This window comes from Miniopterus natalensis, chromosome 5 (genome assembly GCF_054644295.1).
Source record: "Miniopterus natalensis isolate mMinNat1 chromosome 5, mMinNat1.hap1, whole genome shotgun sequence".
NCBI classification, from domain to species: Eukaryota; Metazoa; Chordata; class Mammalia; order Chiroptera; family Miniopteridae; genus Miniopterus; species Miniopterus natalensis.
The window spans coordinates 47,651,081-47,660,146 of NC_142085.1; the positions used below are offsets into that span (position 1 = coordinate 47,651,081).

General features: G+C 34.6%; 1 pseudogene; it reads left to right on the top strand.

Annotated features, from left to right (window-relative positions):
* The first annotated feature begins 7,166 nt into the window (after positions 1-7,166).
* On the top strand, positions 7,167-8,034 carry LOC107526352 (small ribosomal subunit protein uS5 pseudogene; annotated as a pseudogene).
* The last annotated feature ends 1,032 nt before the right edge of the window (positions 8,035-9,066 follow it).

Genomic DNA, 9,066 nt, shown 5'->3' on the forward strand with positions numbered 1-9,066 from the left:
TATTTTCAAAAATTAAAAAATCAAAATGAATGGAAATAATAAAAAACAGTATTAAAAACTGTATAAAGCAGTATATAAAACTATAAAAAAACATATTTTCAAGATATAGACACGTTTGTCTACTTCAAACCGACCATATACCATTGATTATTATAATCTTCATGTGTTTTGTATGATCTGTACTACTTTTCCTGAAAAATACAGTAACTCCTATAGTAGGCAAGGCTCACTTTTTTTCTTATTGAGATGTAATTCACATGCCATAAAATTCATTCTTTTAGTGTACAATTCAGTGGCTTTTAGTATATTCACAAATTTGTACAACCACTATGTAATTCCAGAAGATTTTCACAACCATACCCATCCACAACACTCCTCATTCCCCAGTCCTCCTAGCCCCTGGTAATCACTAATCTACTTTCTGTCTCTATGAATTTTCCTATTTTGTATATTTTGTATCAGTGAAATTGTGTAATATGAGGACTTCCATATCTAGTTTCTTTTACTTAACATAGTGTTTTAAGTTTCATCCATTTTGTACCATGAATCAGTAGTTCATTCTTTTTTATGTCTGAATAAATTTCCATTGTATAGAAATACTGAGTTTTGTTTATCCATTCATCTACATTTCAGCTCTTTGGAATATTGATGCCCTAAACATTTGTGGGTGTAGAAGTTCTTGTGTGGGCAAAGGTTATGCATTCTCTTGAGTATAAATCTTAAGATTGGAATGCTGAGTCATTCACTAACTCTGTGTTCAATTTTTGAGGAAATGTCAGATTTTCAAAGCAGCTGTTGTATTTTACAATCTTGCAAGCAATTTGTGAGTTTTCCAAATATTTCAAATCCTCCTCAATACTTGTATTTGTCCATCATTTTTAGTATAGCCACTACCTAGTGGGTGTGGAATTTTTATCTTATTGTGGTTTTGAGTTGCATTTCTCTTCAGGGTAAATAATTTAAGCATCTTTTCATATACTTATAGACTATTTGTATATCTTTTTTTGAATGTTTATTCAAATCCTTTGCCCATTTTCAATTGTTTATTTTTATTGCTGAGGGACAGAGAGAGATTTGTATATATTCTGGAGACAAGACCCTTCCCGTCTTTGCCTCCTCTCATTGTAGGACTCCAGTTGTGGGGTTTTGGTGTGCTTAATGGTACCTCAGGGATCTTTGAGACTGATTTTTTTTTCATTCTTTTCCCCCTATTTTTCCTTGGGCTATAAAATCTCAATTGAACTATATTCAGGTTTTCTGAATCTTTCTTCTTCCAGCTCAAATCTTCAGTTCAATAATTTATCTATACATTAATATTCCCTATTTGATGAGACACTATTTTTGTATTTCCCTTTTATTCTTTAGATGTGCCATCCTTCAGTTTTCAGCATATTTAAAATAGATGATTTCAGTTTTACAAGTAATTCAAGCATCTGGTCAACCTCAGAAAGAGTGCCTATTGAATGCTTTTTTTTCTGTATAGGAAACTGTTTTCTCTTTGCAACCCATACTTTTTTGTGAAAAATTGGGTATTTTAAATAATACAACATGGAAACTCCAACCATGCGATCCTCCCTCCTTCGTTTGTTATTGTTGTTTGCTTTTTTCATTTGTTTTTATCAAAATGATATTACTTTGTTTTTTTGTATAAAATATTAATGATGTTCTTAAAATATTAATATTTTATTTATTTATTTCCATATTTCTTGTTGAATTCAATAGCTTTCTCATTTTAACATTAATCCAGAAAAGTATATCCTTTATAATTTTTTATCTATAGGGTTTTACATTAGAATCAAGAATGTATTAGTAGGCAGTAGTCTGTCAGATGTCTTTATGTACATTATACCTCTGTAAGATATAAAATTAAATAATCAGGTTTATTAGTACTTATGTGATAAAAAATAAACATTCAAAACAAAAATACACCTTCAGTTTTATCCATCCAATGTTCATTATGATGAAACAAGCTGACAAATTTGAACAAATGCCATATAGTCTAAACTGAAAGAATGTCTATAGGAACATATATGGAATAGTTAGTAAAGTTCTTAGTTCAAATATTCATTTATAATTAGCATGAAAATGTCAAAGTCTGTGAAAATTAGTTCTTTTCATTTATAAACATTGGTTACTTTTGGTATTACACGCACATTCCCATCTTTGGTTTAAAAATTGGCTTTAAAAATTACCTATTCTATTATTTCAGTCTGTAGTTATTTCCTTACTAATTACAATATTTTTTTCAAAATGGCAAATGTTTTAATGTTTTAATTATTTATCATTTATTTTGAGGGTGGCACTTTTCTTAACATGACCACCTAAATATATGTATAAGAAAAAATGTTTAAATTTTTTTTCTCTCTTTTCTTCCAAATTAGATAATGAAAGAACCAGTAAGGAAATGTTTTTCATGCTGTCTTGTCCACAAAACTAAAAAATTACTTTTACTGAAAATATATACATAAAAAGGGGCTGCACAGTTTTTCTTTGTTTGATTTATACACAACATTTTCATGATTCTTCTTTATACTTTTAAATTGCTGTATACAGCATTCTGCCTTGAAAAAGATAGCTCTGTTCATAGGTTGTACTTTTTCTTTTTGCAAAATGGCAAAAAGAAAATTAGAGTGAATAAAAGCTTGAAATAAAACCATTTTTAAATAACAAGGTAAGATGAATTGAAATAAATAAAAAACTGTTTTTTATTTATTTTTAAAAATTTCCCCCAGCTTTTTTGAGGAGGAGGGTCCTGGTTTAGTTTTCTCTTTCTCATTCTCTTTCTTTCTCTTTCCCTCCCTCCCTTCCTTCCTTCCTTCCTTCCTTCCTTCCTTCCTTCCTTCCTTCCTTCCTTCCTTCCTTCCTTTCTTTTTTTTTTTTTTTCATCATATAGCAGTGTTTGGCCCATCAAGAAGACTCAATAAATATTTGGTCAATGAATAAATGTGTGAGTAAAAAATAATTGCCTACACAATTAACTACACTCCAAGTGATTTCTTGTATGTGCCATTACCCATTCTTGTTTCAGTTTTTATGGTGAAGTGACTACTGGAAACCCTTTTAGAAATTTCACCCAGAATGACTCACATCTGATTCAAATCAGAAGAACAATCAATTTGGCACCATCATAAGAGCTCTCAGATGTTAAAGGTGACAAAATGGGCAGAACTCCTCCTAACAGATTATGGATACCATGTGCGACAGAATTAAGTGGAAAAATGTTTGTATAAATGCCGAAGTGGAAGGCATGTCATGCCCATGTGACTTGGCTGCGGGATACAATGCGTTCACTGACATGATGGCAAAGTCGGGTGGCATAGCATGTGTGGCATATGGCAGGCTTCTGCTTCAGCAAATGCACACCACATGCCAAAAAGTGGCGTCGTTTTTACTGATTACTGTTTCTTTTTCTTTCAAGTGTTCATAATTAATACTAAAGTTTTTTTAGCTACTCAAAAAGAACACAAGCAGCCCAACACGTACTTTATCTTATTCAACAGTGAACTGGCATATTATTTGTCCACCTTAAAAAATTGCATATGTACACATTATTTCTCAAAATATGAACTAAGGAGAATGCTAAAAAGAAAAAATATCTCATATTTAGTCAAAACAGAAAGAATCACTGTCAAAATTTTAAACATATGTATGTGTACATATGCTTCTATATTCTACTTTTTTATATTCATGTGTTCACTTATTCAACAAACCTTCTTTGAGTGTATATGTTAGGAGTGTTTGGAAATATAAGTTAATCTGACAGTTTTCAGGTGCTGGAAGTAATTTAATATTGCTAAAGCATGTTGTACAGAAATAGGGCACTAGCCAGAAGGCAGGGGCCAGAAACCCAGTATGCATTAGGTTGAGATTAGATTTTATACCAAAGAGGACACAACACCATCAGAGCAGTTTAAGTAGAGAGTGATGATCAGATACATGTATTAAAGACATCAACCTTCAGGAGTCTCAATCTGGGAAGAAAGGGTATGAGGATGATGACATTCAAGGCTGCTGCAGTAGGGTAAATGGTAATAATGAGGGCCTAAATTATTATCAATGGAGATGGAAAAGAGAGGGCTGCCCTTAGCACCATGTGGACAATAGATCGGGCAGGACGCAGTCACCCATTGGAGGCCTCTGGGCAAGGAATGGAGGTAGGTTACGATGACATCTAGCGTTCTTGCTTGGTGAACTGGTTCATTTAGGAAATGAAGATATTAGAAAGATTTATTAAATAGATGATAAATACAATTTTGAAGATTTTGGAGAATTTGGTGGATCTATGAGTTTATCTAATTGTATGTCTGTAAAGACTTTCAAGTATGAACTTATATTAAGGAAAATACTTAGATAGGAGATAAACACTTTGGTCTTAAACAGAATGGGCATTTTTTTTTTTTTTTTTATGTTGGGGATATTATGTTTTATATATATGTCCATTAGATTATGTCTTTGATTTTATATGAAGGTAAATATTTGTATTTGCTTTACCAATATTTTGTTTAGGGTTTTGTACCTACATTCTTCAGAAAGATTTTTAGTTTCTCTTCTATTTTTTCAGTATTATGCTTATCTAATGTTATTGTTAAACTTATGTTTGCCTCATGAAGATTGAGAAATTATTATTTATTTTTCTATCTTTGCAAGGATTATGTTAAAATTTAAATTGAATTATTTATTCTTTGGATGTTATCTCAGTCAAATGTTTTCTTGGTTGGAAGACATAAATTACACTGAACTTCTCTGATAATTTCAGGACTACTCATAATATATGTACATATATAGTTTTATATATACTTGTAAATTTTAATACATTGCTTTTAAATTAATACTTCTATTTCATCTAAGTACTCCAATACACTGGTATGCAATTATTCACAATGTCCTTCTTTTTGATCTCTGATACATCTGTAGCTGTCCTTCTTTTCATCCCTCATATTGTTTATTTCAATTAGGTCAACAATATATTTTATAAGCCAAACCAAGGTATTTTTGTGAATGAAAAGAGATGCTATTACTCAAGCCATAACAAAAGGTGCAACCTTGGAGTATCGCAGGGAGATGGGACATGTGGCCTCCAGGTGAACAGCTAGTTAGTTTCATATTCTTTCACTTGACAGTGATATTTCTTCTTTTGATTATTCTTTTAATTTAGTCATTGTTGTGATCGTATCATGCAAAATATATTTTAATAAAAATAAAATTAGACATATCTTTTAAAATTAAACAGTTAAGGAGAGGATAATGCTATCCACATTTACTAGACAGCCAGTGCTAAATACTGATTGGTTACTGAGATTATATGCTTCTATGAGGTAATAAATGAGTGAAATCTATCTACATTACATTGATGAGAAATGAATAGGTAGACAGCATCCACTAAAGATTTATTATGTGTGGATCTCATGTAATAATCATCAAAACCTCTGTGTCCGATATTATTCTTACTTGGAAGGTGAAAAATCTGTTTCTTACTTTGTTCAAAGTCAAGTAGCTGAGAAGTGATGGACCTATAACTATAATCCAACTTGGGTCTCTTTGAAGTTGTCCATCTCATAGTTCTTATATTGCATATTGAAAATTCCCACTAATGCCCTGGTTGGGGTGGATCAGTTGTTTGACAGTCACCTCATGAACCAAAAGGTCACTGGTTCAGTTTCTGGTCAGGGTACATGGCCAGGTTGTGGGTTAGATGCCTGGTCGGGGTGGGATAGATATTTCTTTCATATCAATGTTTCTCTCTAGTTCTCACTCTCTCTTTTCCTCTCTCTCTCTAAAATCAATATATACATATTTTAAAAAAGAAAATCCCCACTTATAAGTAATCATTCCATATTCAAAAGGCTTCTCAAAATATAATTAACTGTGAACCTTATCATTTCAATATTGAAAAACTGGCTTGGTTATGTTATGAGCATTAGTAAAATATTCATTGAGAAATTTGAAGTTATCTAGTCATACTAAGATATTTAAAGTCCTAGGAATTTTCCCATTAATGTTTGAGAACTTTCAATCACTTAATTATTCAAGCTAAACCTCTGAATGAATCACATTTTACTGACAGTGCTAAGTACTCTTCTGGTTGCTAGATGTACAAAGTTGAATAAAAAGAGAGACAGCTCCTGCTTTCAAGGAGCTATAATTCCAGTGGGAAAGCATAAAATAATGAAGGAAGCAAACATATAGTAATGAAATTTAAGGTAGTAATTAGTTTTAGTAATAAAAATAAAATAGTTTGAAGACATAAAAATTGACCTACATGGATGTGATTTATAGAGCAAATCTGACTTAAGAAATGGAGAAAGTCCTGTGAAATTCTGAGGATAGCATTCCAGGCCATGGATAAGAATGGACAAAGCCCATACCCCCTCTCCAATCAAATAAAAAACAGACAAGAGCTTTAGGTTTGGCAGCAAGAAGTTCAGTGAACAAGAGAGTGGCAAGGAGATAAATTTAGAGAAGGTATAGGATCCCACTCAAGATGAAATGTACATTTTCCGTATTGCTTATTATTGAGAACTATGCACAGTACAGATAAACCTTGAACCATATGGTTTAACTGTGTGTGTTCACTTATACACAGACTTTTTTTCAATAAATACAGTAAATATACTTCCTCTTTTTTATAATTTTCTTAATAACATTTTCTTTTTTCTATCTTACTTTATTGTAAAAATACAGTATATAATACAAAAATATATGTTGATTGACTTTGTTACAGGTATGGCTTCTGGTCAATAGTAGGCTATTGATATTTATTAAAATTTTGGAGGAGTCAAAAGTTATACACAGATTTTCATCTGCACAGGGGTTCAGCACCCATAACCCCTGCATTGTCCAAGGGTCAATTGTACTCCTCACCATCTCTGACTGCCTGTTATCCTTGAGATTCAAAATATCCTTGGTATCTCTGGTACTCCAGGAAGGAAGGAACAAAATATCCTCAGTGGGAAGAAGTTGTATACTCTTGGGAACAAAAGCCTAGGGGAGACTGAAAGTAGCAGAACAGCATAGAAACACCAGAAACTGAGGGTCTGAAATGACTTTGTGGTGTGTCAGTTTCTCTACAATGAACTACACCCCAAGAATGTCCTTCTAGTATGTATCTTGAGGGGAGAAAAGACACTTCAAAGGATACTCTTGCTTTTTCTCCAAGGGAATACCAAATGGCGGGAGATGCTGGTGCCGGAGAAGGACCTGGGGGCCCAGGGCCCTGGAATGTGAGACCACCTCAGTTTTGGTGGAGGACTTGGCAATAGCATGGGGTGAGGGATGTTGGGCCAGGGTCCTTCCTGGCAGAATGCACAGAAGCAAGGCCAAGGCCAAAGAGTGGATTTAAGTTACCAAACTGGGCTGCCTGGTAAAGGACATGAAGATCAAGTCCCTGGAGAAGACCTACCTCTTCTTCCTGCCCATCAAGGAATCTGAGCTCAGTGATGTTTTCCTGGGGGCACCCCTCAAGGATGAGGTTTTGAAGATTATGCCTGTGCCAAAGCTGACCCATGCTAGACAGAGGACCCAGTTCAAGGCATTTGTTGCCACTGGGGACTACAATGGACATGTTGGTTTGGGTGTTAAGTGCTGGAAGGAAGTAGCCATTGCCATCCATGGGGCCACCATCCTGATCAAGCTCTGTAATGTGGTGGTGTGGGGAGGCTACTGGGAGAACAAGATTGGAGGGACCCATACCATCCCCTGGAAGGTGACCAGCCGCTGTGGCTTGGTGCCTTTGTGCCTCATTTCTACGCCCAGGGGTACTGGCATGGTCTTAGCCCCTGTGCCCAAGAAGTTGCTGCTGATGGCCAATATCCATGACTGCTACACCTCAGCCAAGGGCTGCACCATACCCTGGGCAACATCGACAAAGCCACCTGTGATGTCATCTCTAAGACCTACAGCTATCTTAACCCTGACCTCAGGAAATAGACCCTGTTCACCAAGTCTCCTTATCAGAAATTTACTGACCATCTTATAAAGACTCACACCAGAGTTTCTGTGCAGAGGACCCAGCCTCCGGTTGTGGCCACCACATAATTTTATAAAAGAAAAGTAAAGTGAATTAACCTTGTAACAGTTTGAAAAAGAAAGTAAAGCAACAGTCATTCTTATTGAATGCACACACACAACTCTTTTCTCAGTTATTCAATTTAAGACAAATCTAGGTGTTGCTTGGCAATGATTTGCAAATGTAATAAAAGTTTATAATCACTTGATTTTAATTTAACAGATTATTTTGGATAGACCTGACTCAATCAGCTTTTTGTCCTATAAAAGAGACATAAGCTTTCCATGAGAAAGAGAAAGAAAGGACAATTAGTGGGCAACAGGAATCAGTCCTTGTTCATAGGGTTTCAATCTGCTTTCGACCCTTTCTGCCTGATTGCTCTGTGAACTTCACAGTTTTTAGCCAGTCCCCACAATTGGATAGGCCAATTACTTATAATAACCCATATATCCATATGTTCCTACTGGTTCTTTTTACTGGGTGGACCCTGACAGAAGAGGTACCCTTCAGAAGTATTCAGCAGGGGAGATACCAAAGGACACATGGAAACATCTATTAACCAGTTTTAAACACTCACCAGATACAGAGAACCTGAGGTCAGGTCACAGAATTAGCAGGAAAGTAAATACTTTCCTATTCTCTTTATCTCTTCTCCCTTTCCTAGTTCACACTGACTGAGGTTAGAAATTTTTAATGGAAATCTGTTGAAGCTTTTTTAATGGTTTGTAATTTGTTTCGTTTTAAAGGGCTACACCCAAAAATCCAGATATGTGATGTATTAGTTTTGTATGGCTGCTGTAACAAATTAATACAAACTTACTGACTTAAAAGGATACTAATTTATTATCTTACAATTCTGTAGATAAAAAGTACAGCACAGCTCTCACTGTGCTAAAATCAAGCTAACAGAAATCAGTTTCCTTTCTGGAGGCTCTAATGGATCATTTGTTTCTCTGTCTTTTCCAGTCTCTAGTAGCCACTGCATTTCTTGGGTCAGAGGCTCCTTCCTTCATCTTTAATGCTAGAAATGGACAGTGGAGTCCTTCTCACAGGACATTACT